At 45.5% G+C, this 18,688-nt stretch overlaps 1 protein-coding gene across 2 annotated transcripts in view; it reads left to right on the top strand.

Moving 5' to 3' along the window:
• The window catches only part of LOC126248096 (neurogenic locus protein delta), a 1,462,003-nt gene that overhangs the window by 769,033 nt on the left and 674,282 nt on the right, over window positions 1-18,688 (top strand). For both annotated transcript variants that reach the window (XM_049948762.1, XM_049948763.1), the window contains exon 3: window positions 12,991-13,095. The gene's annotated coding sequence lies outside the window, so the exon portion shown is untranslated. The remainder of the gene's footprint in view (window positions 1-12,990; window positions 13,096-18,688) is intronic.

The following is an 18,688-nucleotide window of genomic DNA, read 5'->3' as shown; positions in this document are numbered from 1 at the left end:
TGACAGTCTGTCACGCTGGCCATTTTTTTTTTCAAGATTTAATTTAACCGTAGCGGTCCCGCGGTTCCAGACTGAAAAGCCTAGAACCACTTTTTTTTATCACGTGGGTTGCAGGTGTTACATTCTTTTTTTTATTTTTTTTTATTTGGATACAAAATTAGGCAGTTCACAAACACTAAATGAAATGCATCCTCTGAAAAACAAAAAAAATAATAATAATTGTAAAACAAATCACAAATGTAAAGGAACAGGGATACAGGATGTTGTTTTTTATTTATTTATTTTCCATAAGGACCACTCTGTTAAAAGGAACATGTAGATTATTTCATGGTATAGTATGTGCATTACATATGGAGCGGTGAGAGAAGCGTGAGGTTCATTATCAGCTGTCAAATGTGCACACCGACTGCACCCGGCACATCCCAACTACGTGGGGGGTCGAGGAAGACTGCCTGAAGATAGTTGGCAAAGGTTTTCCGATAGTGTGACCATCTATGAACCTCATTGTGGGCTTGCTGCAAGAAATACCAAAAGTCGAGACGCGACTTGGCAGCATCCCCATAGAGGTACGCGATCGTCCAACCTTTGACCCAGATGATCGACTGTGATTTAGTCGCCGGAAAGTAGTCACTTTCCGGATGTAAGAAGGAAGCAGGTGTAATATGTTGCGGGGTCACACGGAGGTAGCAAGCCACCATCTGTCTTCCTAGGAGCCATACGTCCTCCACCGCGATACAAGTTAAACGGTGATGGTCGTCATCCACTTGGCCACATTTCGGGCATAGTGGAGTGTCCACTAGTCCAATTGCATGGAGTCGTTGGTTGGTGTTGAACTTGCCACACGTGACAGAGAACCACAGTGCCCGAACGAAGGTAGGAAGGAATTTTTGGTGCACATGTCTCCAAATCTTCGGCCAATGCAACTTGGGGTGTTTGAGTTCAATGACATTACGACTTATCCGTCGTAGCAGCCAAACATAAAAATCCTTTGCGCATGGCGGTCTCGTGCGCGGAAGCTCGTCTCTGATATAACTAAGTTCCACGATAAATGTTGATACATGCGCAAAATGTGGCGTAATGTTGCCCACCGCCACCGGAGGTGTGAGGGACGCTGGAACTAGGAGATCCAGTAGGCGGGATGTAAGGGAATCACGCCCACTACGCCATTGCTTGTACATCGTGGCTAGAAGGAGCGGCGTCGCTCGGCAGTGAACATTTGTAAGTCCGAGTCCCCCCTTGTCCGTAGGGAGCGTGAGCGTTGCGTATCGCACCTTGAGGGGCGACCCAATCATCACAAAATAGCCTAGTGCTGATTGAAGTCGACGTCCGAGCGTGAGTGGTAGGGGCAGGATCTGCGAAATATGCACCATTCGAGAAACCACGTAAGTGTTCAGATATTCGACTCGCTGCAAAGGATCAAGGCGCCGTAGGAGATGTTGTCGGACCATGGTACGTGTTGTCTGTAAAATACGTCGGTAGTTAACTGCCGCAGTATGTTTTACAGATGAGGTAAAGTCTATGCCGAGATAGCGGAATCGTTGCACATAAGGAAACGGACTGATTTCTTCCGGCGTAAGGCCCCTTCCAACCGGCATTGCTGCCGATTTGTTCATGTTCACTGCACTACCCGCCATCACACTGTGGTCCAACAACAGTTCAAGGACCGTCTTCACCTCTTCATCAGAACGAACGAGCAGCAGTAGGTCATCCGCATAGGCACGACATTTGAAGGTGTAGCCCCGCAGTTCCATTCCAGAAAGAGAATTTGTTAGCCTCCCAATCAATGGTTCCAACGCTATCGCGAACAGCAGCATCAAAAGAGGGCAGCCCTGGCGAATGGATCGTCGAATTTGAATGGGCCCTGCTATACGCCCATTAACCTGTACCAAGTATTGTGCGCCCCCATAAATCCTTCTAATGAGACCAGTAAAACGGTCTGGAAATCCCATTTGTTCCAGTACAGCGTACAGATAGTTGTGGCGCACCTTATCAAAAGCACTGTCAAAATCAACCGCCACCATCGCCGCTTTAAGCCGGCACTCCTCCGCCAGCGCTATCACATCACGGCATTCGCCAGTAGCTGTTTGCACATTCACCGATCCACCCGGTGTCGTCTGTTCTGGAGAGAGAACGCTACGAATTAATATACGACATCGGGACGCTAGCAACCGTGCAAAGATCTTATATTCGGCATTAAGCAGGGTGATGGGGCGATAATGTGTGACCGTAATTCCTGGCTTCGGTTTATGTACTGGCACCAAGAGGCTTTCCATAAAAGCCGGTGGAATAGGCGCATCGGAATTTAACATCTCGTTGTACATTTCCGTCCATCGCGGTGCCATTTCGTTGCGAAATTCTCGATACAATTCAGCAGGAAGTCCATCAATGTCTGGGGACCTATTCAACGCACCCTTTGCGATCGCATCATGTACTTCCTCACAGCTAATGGCTTCCAGTAAGGTTCCCGCGGCTTCCGCCGTCAGTGTACGGGAGACGGACGTGGCTATACGGTCGAGGTCATCGACAGGGGCTGCTTCTTCCCGATAGATGTGTTGGTAATGGTCGACGAATGCAGAGACAATGTCCGCTTGACGCGTCACTCTTCGGTCTTCGCGGGTAATTAATTCCCGTACCAAAACGCGTCGTCGGTGCTTTCGTTCATTCACAACGTGGTGCATGGAAGGAATCTCGTGCATTATCGTATTGTGACATCTGGCGCGCACCATGGTTCCCTGAAGATGTTTCCGAGCTAAAGCCACTAGTTTAGCTTTTATCCTTTTGCGTTCGATCCAAACGTCCTGTCCCGGCGGACCATCGTCCAGGTCGTGCAGCGCTGCAAAATAAAAGTCGGTCGTACGGCGGCGCCATTCTGCCATCTCCCTGCTATATGAGATCAATGTACGGCGAAGCGCCGGTTTAGTACAAGTCAGCCACCAATCAAGCATCGTCGCATACCTTCCAACCCTTCGCTCGCACATCGTCCATGTCTCAAGGATCCGTTGACGGCATTCAGGATCATGTAGATGTTGAATGTTTAATTTCCACGGGGCCTTACTGTTCCACACCTCTCTACGGGGAAGAAGCACCGTACAGATGTAAGCGCTGTGGTCGGAAAATGCCAATGGCCAGCGTTCCGCGTCCTGGACATCAGTTGCATGAGCCCGTGAGATATAAATGCGATATAACCTGCTCGCCGAATGACTTGCCACATAGGTGTATCCCGGTGCATCTCCATGTCGTAATTCCCACGTGTCACTAAGTACAAGGTCGTTGACAACGATTCGCAACTCTTGGCTGATGTTTGCTTGCGGCCATTGGTCTTTCTGGCTGAGAACACAGTTGAAATCTCCACCAATTATTACACATTCATAACGTCCATGGAAAAGTGGGGCAATGTCTTCTGCATAAAATCGCGCCCTTTCCCGCCGCCGATTGTTTCCCGACGGTGCATAAAGATTGATGATGCGTGTCCCAAACGTCGTGAAAGCCATTCCCCTGGCCGACGGAAGGTAACACACGTTTTCCACTGGGAAGCCATCTCGCACGTAAACTGCCACCCCACTCCCATTGTGATCTCCATGTGACGAATAGGATTGGTAGCCTGCGATGTATGGGAGTGCAGCTATGTGGACTTCCTGCAGCAAAGCAATATCCACATCAGATGCCCAAATCATTTCCTTCAGTAGGTGTATTTTGGCCGGTGAACGCACGTCATTTATATTTAATGTCGCAATGCGGTTCGCATGACGTTGAATCCCCCTCTGTCGAGGCGCAACAACATCTCCCTGCATCGGCGCTGGGGGCTGAGTTAGAAGACGTTCTCTCGCCCTCTCCCTTCATCTTCAGCAATTATTAGGCCGTCTTCGTGAGTGCCGGCTGCCTCTGTGTGACGTCCGGCGCCTCCTCAATATCGTCATACCACATCTTTGCAGGCAGTGATATATTCGTGTCCATAGCCACAGCATCTGCGTCTGGAGAGCCAACTGGTTGTGAGTCCTCTTCAGCATCACCACGTCCCGGTACCGTCAATATGACAGACCGCTGCGGGTCTGATCGAACAGTTTCCATTGCCTCATCCTGTTTCGTAGAGGCTGTTGTGTCGTCTTGGTCCACAGGCACATCGTCGTCGGGGCAAGGGGAGTCATCCCTAGGAGATGTCATGCGACGACGCCGTTTCCTCCTTTTCGGGGAACGTTGTTTGCGTGATCTTCCTTTCGTGTCCTCAGATTGTAGGGAATCACGGCTGCCCGACAGAAAAGCATCCGTAGGAACTGGAAGTGTTTCGAGTCCCATCGTTGTACTTGGCGGGAGTTCGGTCGAAACTGATGTTGTCGTCACAGAGTGCGTCCCAGACGGAACAGCATCCGTAGTGGCTGGAACTGCTTCGTGTACTATCGGTGTGCTTGGTGGGAGTTCGGTCTCATCTGATGTTGTCGCCGTAGACTGGATGCTCGATGGAGCAGCATCCTCTGTCTTCCCGACGTCTGCTACAAGGTTTCGGAGAGTGCCATCTTGATCTTCCACCGGGGCTGTGTCCTTTCGGTCATCAGCGGACGCAGTGAGGGCTTTGGCATAGGTGATCGGTAGTACTGTCATCGCCGGCGACGGCTCCCGAACATCTGAAGGCAGTTGCGTAATCCGCCGTTGCATACAGTTCGACCTGAGGTGTCCCTCCTGGCCACAGCCAGAACATGTACGTGGTTGACCATCGTAAATCACCACCGCCCGACAACCACCAATTATCAGATAGGACGGTACATGCTTCTGAATATCAATAGTGATCTGTCGCACTCCGTTAAGAACGGGGTACGTGGCGAATTGTGTCCAGCGTTCTGCTGTGTGACCATGTACCGTGCCGTATGGCTTAAAAGCCTCGATAACTTCGTCAGCCGGAAACTCAAATGGCAGCTCAAAAACACGTATTGTCCGTACACCCAGACCAGCATGTTCTACAGTTACCGTGCCGACATTCCCGTCACTATGGCAAAATCGGAGACCAGCTTTTGTCGCCTGTAGAATTCTCTCACACGCCGCGTCATTTACCATCTTAACATACACCGTGGGACTAACGATGGACAGGTGAATTCCGACAATATCGTTTGGCGGTATCTTGACGTCCTCTCGAATGAATCGTTCCACTGCTAAGGCCTTTGGTCGTTCGTACTCTTTGCAGAAATTGAATCGTAATGTAGTTTTCCTGTACTTGTTCGCCATGATCGTTGTTACTAGCCCGCGCGCAGACTAAGTCCACAAGTAAACAAACACTCGCACACGCCGCACAGGCGGAAGTATCGGACCTCCGCTTCGCACGGCCGCTAGCGCCGAACTGTTACGTATCAGTTACAGTAAAAACACCTTTGTTTTTCTTGAGGTTTTTCTTTAAAACTGGATTTGTATTAACATCCGTAATATTTTCATTCGATATCTGTAAGAAACACATTCATTCCTTATGAACAGCTGTCGTAAACTATTTTAGGTATACTAACACCTATGATCAGTTTCAGTATCATAGTACTGCAATCATATTTGACTCTATAGACTGCTTGTTGGAGGTGGAAGCCATGTTACTCTTTTTTCTTTAGCACTCCACATACATGTATTGGAGTTTATGCGTGCTCCTTGCGTAGGTAATTTTTATTTCATTGAATTACGCCATGTAAAAGTACAAAAACTGTTGGACCTTAACTTACAGTAAGTTTTTCGGTAGACTCACGCCACACCTGCACACAGACTCGGGCCGAATCACTCTAAAAGAAAAGAAGCAAAAACAGTTATTATGATTACATTGCATATATATATTAATAAAATCTTAGACATTTGTGGCACGTAAAATATGAGGTTGACTATATGTCAAGGGAAGGAGAGAGCGAGAGAGAGGGAGGGAGGCAAGGAGAGAGAGAGAGAGAGAGAGAGAGAGAGAGAGAGAGAGAGAGAGAGAGAGAGTGAAAAAAGAGAGTGAAAAAAATGTGACCTCTAAATTCACCCCCACTCCTCTAGGAGACAACCCGGTACCCTTGCCTTCTGGCAGATAGGACGACGACAGGAAAAAGGCATCTGTGACACGCAGTCTTACTAAATAATGTATCATTAATAGATGAGCACTTGATGCTGTCGTTATGCTCCAAAATCTCATCGTACTGAACTAAATGTTGTTATTAGACGTGATAGAAGTTGCGAAGTCTGTCATTAAAATTACTACACCAAGAAGAAATGCAGATGATAAACGGTTATTCATTGGACGAATATATTATATTAGAACTGACATGTGATTACATTTTCACGCAGTTTGGGTGCATAGATCCTGAAAAAGCAGTACCCAGAACAACCACCTCTGGCCGTAATAACGGCCTTCATACGCCTGGGCATTGAGTCAAACAGAACTGGGATGGCGTGTACAGGTACAGCTGCCCATGCACCTTCAACACGATACCACAGTTCATCAAGAGTAGTGACTGGCGTATTGTGACGAGCCAGTTGCTTGGCCACCATTAACCAGACGTTTTCAGTTGGTGAGAGATCTGAAGAATGTGCTGGCCAGGGCAGCAGTCGAACGTTTTCTGTATCCAGAAAGGCCCGTACAGGACCTGCAATATGCGGTCGTGCATTATCCTGCTGAAATGTAGGGTTTCGCAGGGATCGAATGAAGGGTAGAGCCACGGGTCGTAACACATCTAAAATGTAACGTCCACTGTTCAAAGTGCCGTCAATGCGAACAAGAGGTGACCGAGACGTGTAACCAATGGCACCCCATACCATCACGGCGGATGATACGCCAGTATAGCGATGACGAATACACGCTTCCAATGTGCGTACATCGCGATGTCGCCAAACACGGATGCCACCATCATGATGCTGTAAACAGAACCTGAATTCATCCGAAAAAATGACGTTTTGCCATTCGTGCACCCAGGTTCGTCGTTGAGCACGCCATCCCAGGCGCTCCTGTCTGTGAAGCAGCGTCAAGGGATACCGTAGCCATGGTGTCCGATCTGGTAGTCCATGGTGCCGCAAACGTCGTCGAACTGTTCGTGCACATGGTTGTTGTCTTGCAAACGTCCCCATCTGTTGACTCAGGGATCGAGGCGAGGCTGCACGATCCGTTACAGCCATGAGGATAAGATGCCTGTCATCTCGACTGCTAGTGATACGATGCCGTCGGGATCCAGTACGGCGTTCCGTATTACCCTCCTGTACCCACCGATTCCATATTCTGCCAACAGTCATTGGATCTGGATCAACAAGAGCAGCAATGTCGCGATACCATAAACCGGATTCGCGATAGGCTACAATCCGACCTTTATCAAAGTCGGAAATGGTACTTATTTCTCCTGCTTACCCGAGGCATGACAACAACGTTTCACCAGGCAACGCCGGTCAACTGCTGTTTGTGTATCGGTTGGAAACTTTCCTCATGTCAGCACGTTGTAGGTGTCGCCACCGGCGCCATCCTTTGTGAATGCTCTGAAAAGCTGATCATTTGCATATCACATCATCTTCTTCCTGTCGGTTTAATTTCGTGTCTGCAGCACGTCATCTTCGTGGTGTAGCAATTTTAATGGCCAGTGGTGTATAAAATTCGTAAGAAAGTCGCGGGCCTCTCACAGATCCTTGCAGGACGGATACTTTCCAGCCGATAGCAGTTGCCATGGAGAATGCCATAGTGTTCGAGGAATATCGTTATGGCTGAGTGTCGAATATGTTCTACACAAGGAAATATACAAACACTAACGCGACAAAATATGACGATGATTGCCTACCATGAACGGAATACAGCGTGCTGGCATTACGGGCAAGCGACACGATAACGAAAGAATGTAAACGGATCAGAGACGATTCGGCCGCAAAAAGGAAAACCCAAACACGTAAGCGATATTTGAGAAGGGGCAAATTGTTGTGACCGTGCGCACGGGAACGAGCATCTCGTAGACGAACAGTCTGGTCACATGTTCACTTGCTACTATCGTAAGCATCGGTGGGAAGTGGTTGAACGATAGTAAGACCGTGTGCATGCGATAAGGTATTAGACGTCCACGTCTCATCACAGACTTCTGTAATGCAGGATGGGTGGCTGTCTGTGCCAGATATGACGCCAGAGTACGGAGCACAATGCTGGTGTACGCACAAGTGTTTCGAAGTTCACAACTTAACGCACGTTCTTGAAATGGAACGCCACAGCAGTGGACCCCTACATGTTCCCATATTGACTCAGTCAGTGATTGCGATTAAGACTGCAGTGAGTGAGGGATCATCAAGATATGACCGTAACTCAATGGAAAATTGTCGTCTGTCGGACGAATCACGTTTCTTGTTACACCGGGCAGATAGTGGCTGGATACGCCGTGATACAGGTGCACGGCTGCTGGAAACGTACACCGCGAAACGGACACAGGACGGTGGGGCCGGCTATGGGGGACATACATTTGGGATTCCGTGGCAGCTGTGGTAGTACTCGAATCCATTATGAGTCCTGTAGACTACACATACGTTACTGCAGACCATCTGCATCCCTTCACGCTCAATGTCTTCTCCGATGACGATGGCATCTTCGAGTAGGGTAACCGTGCTCTAGTGGTTTGAGAGACACGAAAGTGAACTCATGTTGATATGTTCTCGACCAAAATCGCCTGATCTGGACCGGATGTAATAAAACTGGGTCGCTTTCGGGCACCAGCTCCGCACCCACAAACCACTCGCCTGTAATTTACTCTAAATGCGTGACCTACGTGCAAAAAAATCTGGTGCCACATACCTCCGGAAACCTGCGAAGGACTTGTCGAATACATGGCACACAGAATACGGCCACAGGTGGAACAAAAAGTGTCGAGGCATACAGTTGTGGCAAATCACTGTACGTGATGAAGTACAGCAGCTCCGCCTAGAGTACTCTCTCCTTCCTCCAAAAAGTCGCCTCTGGATTAGGTATTAATATACAGAGAAAGATCTCTCGATTTATCGACAAGGTACGACACTAGATGTGTAGCATGTACTGTACGCACGTGTGTTGTAGAAATGCCTGTAGGGCAACGTGCAGGCCACAGCACCCAGCTGCGGTCTCGTCCGTCCGCCGTGTGATGCGAGCGAAAATAGAGTACTGGTGAGACCGCCCCTTCAGGTAGTGCGTAACAGAGGAAGGGCAGGAGCGGAGTTGGCAGGGATTTGGCGGTATTGGGTAAAGGTGCGCGGTATCCGGCCGCCTGTGAATGGGCGCGGGTGGGCACGTGCGCGCTGCACGTGCGCCGCCATTCAGCGCTTCCTCCCCGTTATCTCGCCCTGCCTTGCCTACCGGAAGCAATTCTGCCGCTCTCCACGTATGCCGGCACAGCTCCACCAGGAACCCCTCCATTTCTTTTTTCTCATTTCCCATCGACTCAACTACTGCTGTTCAGATTATTTGAAAAATATTGCATTAGTGTCGCCCTCAATCTTTTTTCCTTTTTTTTTCGCGTGAGTTAACCCAAGTATTGAAAGCCTTAATCGCTCTTTCCGAAGATGTCCTTACAGAAATCTACGCGTAGGCCATTACAATTGCAACAGTAGGATGGATAGCAAGTAACGATGCCTTACTTATTGTACTCGTACAGTACCAGGATCATTTAACTAGTAAATTTAGTACAGAGAGCTGACACCTCTGGCAGCAACAGTGGCTCTAACGCGGCAGGACATCGAATGAAAATGACCTTGGATGACAGGTGCGGCTACGTCATTCCATACTCCTTCACCTCTGTGCAAGAGCTCAACAGACATAACAGCTGGTGAGTCATAGCGTGACAGTCTCTCAGCAACCTATGACCAGATGTTTTTCAATGAGTAAGTAATCTCGAGAATGTACAGACTGGGCGCCTCTCGAACACCTTCTGTATCGAGGTAGGACAGGATAGCACAAAAACATGTGGTCTCGAGTTGGAAGAAGAGTTACAAACTCCTCGAAGATAATGCACAGCCATCACCCTTAACTCGTCAGAAATGTAACGGCCGCTGGCCAAATTACCGGCTATGTCAAGCAAAGATGATGGTGTTGTATATGCAGTGCAACCCATAATGCAACGCGAGGACCCGTACGACGATGAAGGATGCTGCCTGAAAACATTCATTCCCCTCTGAAGGTCCACATACGGATACGTCCATTGTGATGCTTTCTGATAAGACGACTAGAGGCCACTACTGTGTCCACCCCTCTCAGATGACCTGTCAAAGGAAACCGCAACAATGGTCGTGGTGCTCCAGACTTCACCGCACTGTACGTGTGGATACTTGTTTCGCTGTAAAAATTTATTCGCTTAAGGTACGTGACGTTATCCAACGATCCTACGCAGCGGGGCTATTAATGTGCCTGTCTCGTCGCGTGGGACATCCGTGATTGCACATGGCCTTCTGAACCCATCAACTGCATATTCGCCTTACAGTCGTGGAATCGCGACTGCCGTGGGTAGCGAAGTTGTGAAATGGTGAAACTCAATCCTGTAGCTGCCGAATTCCGGCATATGCTGCTAGACGTTTTCATTCTTACACGAGAGCTAACATAGTCTACTCACAAGCAAAAAAAATTAAAATGCTATTCCTGAATGAGAAACCCATGAGTAGTCTTTCCTTGTATATGGAATTCAGATGGTGTTGCTCCTGGCTACTTTGTGCAGTTGGGTTGTAATTCTCAGCATATTGACGCCAATGGGACGTTCGTCGCATGCCACCTTCATGCTGTTGTAATGTTAATGGCCAGCTATGTAAGTTCTGTTTTTACCACCTATGTGTCCATATTCCACAAACTTCTGAGACTGTCAGTAGTATCGTTGCCTGTTGTTGTTGTGGTCTTCAGTCCAGAGACCGGTTTGACGCAGCTCTCCACGCTACTCTATCCTGTGCAAGCTTCTTCATCTCCCAGTACCTATTGCTACCTACATCCTTCTGAATATGTTTAGTGTATTCATCTCTTGGTCTCCCTCTACGATTTTTACCCTCCACGCTGCCCTCCAATACTAAATTGGTGATCCCTTGATGCCTCAGAATATGCCCTGCCAACCGATCCTTTCTTCTAGTAAAGTTGTGCCACAAATTTCTCTTCTCCCCAATTCTATTCAGTACCTCCTCATTAGTTATGAGATCTACCCATCTAATCTTCAGCATTCTTCTGTAGCACCATATTTCGAAAGCTTCTATTCTCTTCTTGTCTAAAGTATTTATCGTCTATGTTTCACTTCCATACATGGCTACACTCCATACAAATACTTCCAGAAACGACTTCCTGACACTTAAATCTATACTCGATGTTGACAAATCTCTCTTCCTTAGAAACGCTTTTCTTGCCATTGCCAGTCTACATTTTATATCCTCTCTACTTCGACCATCATCAGTTATTTTGCTCCCCAAGTAGCAAAACTCATTTACTACTTTATGCGTTTCATTTCCTAATCTAATTCCCGCAGCAGCACCCGATTTAATTCGACTACATTCCATTATCCTCGTTTTGCTTTTGTTGGTGTTCATCTTATACCCTCCTTCCAACACACTGTCCATTCCGTTCAGCTGCTCTTCCAGGTCCTTTGCTGTCTCTGACAGAATTACAATGTCATCTGCGAACCTGAAAGTTTTTATTTTTTCTCCATGGATTTTAATTCCTACTCCGAATTTTTCTTTTGTTTCCTTTACAGCTTGCTCAATACACAGATTGAATAACATCGGGGATAGGCTACTATCCTGTCTCTCTCCCTTCCCAACCACTGCTTCCCTTTCATGCCCGTCGACTCTTATAACTGCCATCTGGTTTCTGTACAAATTGTAAATAGCGTTTCGCTCCCTGTGTTTTACTCCTGCCACATTCAGAATGTGAAAGATTTAGTCCCGTAGACTTAGAACTACTTAAACCTGACTAACCTAAGGACAAAAAAAATGGCTCTGAGCACTATGGGACTCAACTGCTGTGGTCATAAGTCCCCTAGAACTTAGAACTACTTAAACCTAACTAACCTAAGGACATCACACACATCCGTGCCCGAGGCAGGATTCGAACCTGCAACCGTAGCAGCCTCGTGGTTCCGGACTGAAGCGCCTAGAACCGCTCGAACACAGCGGCCGGCGTTAGTTTTATCACTACGGCCATTGGGCAGCATGGGTATAATCAGAACGAAGCTAGAAGAAGAAGAAAATACCCCTAGTAATCTCTTTGAAGGTATGTTCCCTAAAGACGATATTTGTTTATTGTTCATTCGGGTATAGGGAGTAACGGACATCCGGACAAGGTAAAATTCCACGCCGGAGCAGGAATCGAACACGGATGTCGACCTTTCACTGGTAATGGGCTGCCTATTTCCCCAGATCTAAAATCCTAACATGACACTGTTTCCTGTTGACCACGGAGACACTCTCGCGATGCTATGAGATTTCTCTTTGGGAGAAATTCGTTCGAATGTTTAATATTTTCGTATATATAATATGTGAGCTACAGAGGTCGACACATGGCCACTGAATATGTTTGACCAAGAAAATCGAGATAAATTGGTGTTCTGCAAAAGTGAGAATCACCCATTCCTAGAATAACGTACTTGGTTTCATTTGGACTGGACTGGTCCCAGTATGTGTGTTCGTGAAAATGTCGCTGAAACACACCGACCATACTTTTCTTCTCACTCATTTTCATATACATCCATAAAGACGCTCGCCTGTCTTCCATGCTACGCAACTGCATGTCTGACACAACACAAACAGATAGCAGAAAGAGAAGGGACTCATCTCCCCCTTGTACATAAATTGGCGGCCCCACCTATTCCGAGAGCACAAACCTCACTTTAGACTTAGACTAACAATAAGAAATGAAGCTAAGACTGAAGTGTAGATCTTATCTGTAAGAATGCACCCCAAACTTCGCTCTTATTTTATACTATTTGTAAATATATAAAATGTTGTGCAGAAGACTTTTAGTATGGAACAATTAGAATTTTCTGATATGACAGAACAACTTCATCAAGATAAGCTTAAATATTTTGCCTTGATTTTCAGGAGCACCTCTGGAAATGGGTCATCAGAATACAGCTCTAGCACTCAACCAGTACTGACTGCACTTCAAACAGCAAAAGGAAAAACAGAAATGGATGAAGTATTAAGGTCAGTGAAATGTGATTTTCACCACTCGTAATTATAACATTTAGCTCGTTTTAGATAACTGTAAATAATTCTGTTGTGTAAGGGTCTTAGTGTCAGCAGAATAAATGTGGATGGTGTGACACTAAATGGCTTAACTGAGAACAATCAGGGAAGAGAAAAGTTGATCACATCTAGAATGAAGAATTATGAAACAAAATTAGCCATATACATCGCAAATGACTCTCGGTAGATAAAGGCACAGTATTCTTGTTTTGCATCTCAGGTTACATTTGGTTCTGTTCCTGATCTTCTGATGCCTCGCATACTTTTCTTCTGACATTACTGATACTTTGATACATGTCCAGAAGACTGTTATTTGACGTTTCATACAGGTTCAAGAATGACACGACAAAACTTCCTCTAAAGTGCACATCGCAGTGTGCAGATGATAGAACACCTCCCCATAAAGACCGGCATCACTTCGAGTCCCGCTCCGAGACAGAGCATTACAATGTGAGAAGTGTTCAAATTCACGTACTTCCTTTATTGTTTCTTGGGCTATTATTTATTGAGCTAGCTATGAGTCTGGCAGCATGATCTCCCCTTTGTAGAGGGATTTGAGAGTCTTTTCTCTTCATCATTTGGCAGATATCGCGTTTTGCCAAGAAACGTGTTAAATGTTTCTCTTGTTGTGGAGTTGTTGCCAACTTGTAAGGTGTTTTTTTGTCTTTAAAATTTTCAGAATTATTCACACGTCTTGTTCGTTGTCCTTAAGGTTCGTTTTTCATAAATGCTTTAAGATACAGACAGTTAAACATACCTAGATAGAAGACTACACCTTCGAAAAGTGTCGAGCACCATCAAACACAAAGAAAATGATCGATGGAGAGAGAGTTATTTGTGACTGAATTTAGGAAAGCACGAAGAGGGTTCAAAAAGTTTTGTTCAGTCGTATCTAATTTTTTTTGTTTTTTGACGGAGGAGATTGACATTTTTGCGAACAGACTGGGAAAATTCAGCTATAAATTGAGCCTACTCAATGTAGCCTCCATCATCTGTGACGCATCTGGTCCAGCGCTCTTTCCATGATGTAAATGCACTTTGGTAAAATTCTGGGGATTGACTTTTACATCATCGCTTGACACAGGAAACAAGGCCTTTCTCACTATCAAATGTTTTACCGTGCAGGTGGGCCTTTAGACGACCAAACTGGTAAGAATCAGACGGAACCAAGTCCGAACTGTAGGGAGGATGAGGAACAATTTTCCAACCCATTTTCCTGATTTTCTCCTGTGTCATAAGGGCTGTATGGGGTTTGGCATTGTCACAGTGTAGTCTGATGAGCTGACCCTGCCAGATTCCAAAAAGTCAATGAAAATGACACCACACTGATCCCAGAAGAAGGAGGCCTGCTGTTCGTCGGGCATGGATGTGTGTGATGTCCTTAGATTAGTTAGGTTTAAGTAGTTCTAAGTTCTAGGGGACTGATGACCTCAGATGTTAAGTCCCATAGTGCTCAGAGCCATTTTAACCTGCTGTTCGTGAAAGTCTTGGTTTCTTCTTCCGAGAGGAACCGGGATGAAGCCACTCCATGGATTGGGTTTTGCTCTCAGGTTTGGATAAAAATAACCTTGTTTCGTCCTGGGTAATGACGCCGTCAAAACACTGTTTCCACTCTTCGGTAAGGGTCTTCATGAGACCCTCGCACACATTCTTCCTCATCGTTTTCATTTCTCTTGCCAATAATTTCGGCACCCAACGTGCACAGATTTTTCTGTACCCTAGTGACTGTACAAGCGGTACCACACTACCTAATGACAAATGAGTCATTTCAGCAAGCTGTCGTGTCGTCACACATCTGTCATTTTGGTTGATTTGATCAATGGTCTCCTTATTCACATCGCTCACTGCCGTCGATGGTCTACCGCATCGTGGATTGTTCAGTTGAGAGAAATCACCTTCTTTACTCCTCTGTAACCACCGCTGGATACTGCTGCGATCCACTGTGTCCTCCTCATAAACAGGGAGCAACTTCCTGTGAATCGATGTGGCAGAGTCATCGCCGGTCTTCAAGAGGAACTCCATCACCGACCGTTGTCGCAACCTGACATCTACTTCACGGTCCATTATGGCTCATGTGTAAATAAAAGTTAGAGACGACTGTGCAAAACTTTTTGAACGCCCTTTGGAGTAAAGATCGTTTGTCATTTTGTTTCACTATGAGTTCACATTTTGTTTCATTGTGAATTAACATTTTAAATTCAATATTTCCAATTGTGACACATACTTTCACAAATTACGATGTAATATGCAACTTGCATGTAAAGAATAAAGTCTGAAGTATTCATATGCGGTAACGATAATCACTGTGAGATAAAATGTTTATGAACAGTAATGTACGCAGATCATTCACTAATAAAGTCTTTCTTACTGAATTTGACAATAAATCAGCTGACTTACGTATGCTAAATGGATATCAACAAAACCTATTGGTTGAAATGTACGTCCACGGTTCTATTAAAGGAGAAACAGATATTCAGCCCCAAAAATGTATAACAAAACGTGCACCCTGTCCCACTTAAGGAGAAACGGTTTGAAACTCTGACAATAAGATTGTTATATGATTTTGGTTCACAACAGCCACCCAGCATGTCATAAGGCGAGTTACAAATGGTACAGTATTACAGAAAAGCCATCGTCCAACGTGTGTGAGTTGAATAATATTGACTTTTCCGCGATGTCATTGGGCTGAGTATGTACAAGATAGCACTTTTGAGCCCAAATCACTAGAGAAAACGGGTCATGTTTGAAGTGGCTAAAAACAGCTAGAAGGTCTGGAAGTCCAGTCCAAGTTTCCTACCTTACTAAAAGACTTTTTGTACGAAGTGTTTCTCCCAATCTTCTCCTGTGTTAGGGAAGATATTTGCAAGTTTCGTTTTTGAGATGTGTAGATTGAGTCGATCCAAACAAATACAGCCTATAGCACGTATTCCGACGCAAAACGTCGGTGTTGAATACCAATACAGATAACTACAACCTGTCACAAATTTTTTATTTATTTCCAATAAGCAGTCTTCGAACATTTTCAGACTCATCAACAAATTTTGTTATAGTTCGATAACTAGGAATGAAAGTGGCACTAAACGTATCGTCTGAGTTTCAGACACACTGGATTGGCCGTTGCTGTATGGTCCTTTGTGTGGTCCGTTGAAAATCTTCTGTTCCCGAATAGACTTATACCGACACTTTTAGTCCCATGTAGGAAACCAACTGATATCTATGTGAAGATTTACGAGTGGAAAATTGATCTCGCGTCTTATCTGTAGCATACTGCTTATCCATCAAAACTTTGCTACTGTTGTCATAGAAATTTGTACCAGTCGAAGGTCATTTTGTACGACTGAAAGAGTTAATACATTGTTCTGTTACACGTCTTCCAAACCACGTACATTACGAGGGTTTGTAGCCCTCCCTGCAGCTTGTGCGGAACCTGCAACAGTGTGCCGGTGAGGTGTTCGCTGCAGCCAACTGCGCGCCTGCAACCTGAGCAAGGCGGCAGGTTACTCGAGATGTCTTCATCCGCTTCCTGCTACGCCGCATTCAAACGAGACCAACCCCCCTTTCCGCCCATCCATTCACAGCCCGTTTCGCTTCCTCCTCCTCCCACAATTTTATATATCAATGAACTGATGTCATATTCTTGGAGGGGAATTTCGTTTGTGGTCCCAGGAGCCGTGGAGGGGGGACGGGAGACTTGCTTCCGCTGCTGGGAAGTCCCAGGCGCTGCGCGCTTGTGTGTACGTGTTATTACAGCCAGGCCAACAGTCATCTCCTTGCAACGCTTAGGTGCTGCGTCAAGTGAAGATGAGCACAGTTGCGTTCCTTTTATACTGTATTCTAAAACTGCGCATTTTCGTTGTTTAGTGTTAACGTCATTTAAGGCAGGCATCGCTACCGTAAGCTCACTCAGATTGGTGTTGAACTACAAACTGCGTCACTCTTTTTCTCACTACTTTTATGGAAAATATACATACGTCGTTAACATTGTTCAGAAGATCCAGTGCTTTTCACAGAAATAAGCTATAAATTGTGTGTTTCGATGCTGTAAATGAAGCTGTAACTTATTTTCTTCACTGGATTCGTTATCAGCTTACACGGTTGTCGGCAACCAATAACATTTATTTATCTTAACTTCCACAGGGAGCGAAAGGCTATTTACAATTTGTACAGAAACCAGATGGCAGTTATAAGAATCGAGGGACATGAAAGGGAAGCAGTGGTTGGGAAGGGAGTAAGACAGGGTTGTAGCCTCTCCCCGATGTTATTCAATCTGTATATTGAGCAAGCAGTAAAGGAAACAAAATAAAAATTCGGAGTAGGTATTAAAATTCATGGAGAAGAAATAAAAACTTTGAGGTTCGCCGATGACATTGTAATTCTGTCAGAGACAGCAAAGGACTTGGAAGAGCAGTTGAACGGAATGGATGGTGCCTTGAAAAGAGGATATAAGATGAACATCAACAAAAGCAAAACGAGGATAATGGAATGTAGTCGAATTATGTCGGGTGATGTTGAGGGTATTAGATTAGGAAAGGAGACACTTGAAGTAGTAAAGGAGTTTTGCTATTTGGGGAGCAAAATAACTGATGATGGTCGAAGTAGAGAGGATATAAAATGTAGACTGGCAATGGCAAGGAAAGCGTTTCTGAAGAAGAGAGATTTGTTAACATCGAGTATAGATTTAAGTGTCAGGAAGTCATTTCTGAAAGTATTTGTATGGAGTGTAGCCATGTATGGAAGTGAAACATGGACGGTAAATAGTTTGGACAAGAAGAGAATAGAAGCTTTCGAAATGTGGTGCTACAGAAGAATGCTGAAGATTAGATGGGTAGATCACATAACTAATGAGGAGTACTGAATAGGATTGGGGAGAAGAGGAGTTTGTGGCACAACTTGACTAGAAGAAGGGATCGGTTGGTAGGACATGTTCTGAGGCATCAAGGGATCACCAATTTAGTATTGGAGGGCAGCGTGGAGGGTAAAAATCGTAGGGGGAGACCAAGAGATGAATGCACCAAGCAGATTCAGAAGGATGTAGGTTGCAGTAGGTACTGGGAGATGAAGAAGCTTGCACAGGATAGAGTAGCATGGAGAGCTGCATCAAACCAGTCTCAGGACTGAACACCACAACAACAACAACAACTTCCACAAACATGACTGATTACTATTAAACTGTGAATTAAAGTCAAATGACACAACTGACTAAATGCTCAACAAAATGTGCCTAATTAACTCTTGTTTGTTGATTGACAACGAAAAGTACAGGTCAAAGAATAATACAATTGTTCAATTCAAAGATACACCGACTTATCAGCCTTCGACTAAATGAAGAGGCAATAGCAAACAATTGGCTATTCTGTAAGACATTGTTACTGAAGGAAGGAAGAAAGATTACTGAAAATTCCTGGCAGATTAAAACTGTGTGCAAGGAAGATTACTGTTTAACCTCCCGTACAAATCGGGTTCATTAGAGACGGAGCACAAGCTCGAATCAAGTAAGCAACCATCCCTGCATTTGCCTTAAACAATTTAGGGAAATCACGGCAAATCTACA

The sequence above is a fragment of the Schistocerca nitens genome, chromosome 3, assembly GCF_023898315.1.
Source record: "Schistocerca nitens isolate TAMUIC-IGC-003100 chromosome 3, iqSchNite1.1, whole genome shotgun sequence".
Taxonomy (NCBI): Eukaryota; Metazoa; Arthropoda; class Insecta; order Orthoptera; family Acrididae; genus Schistocerca; species Schistocerca nitens.
The sequence above is the reverse complement of the archived record's forward strand: the minus strand, read 5'-3'. Positions and strand labels throughout refer to the sequence as shown.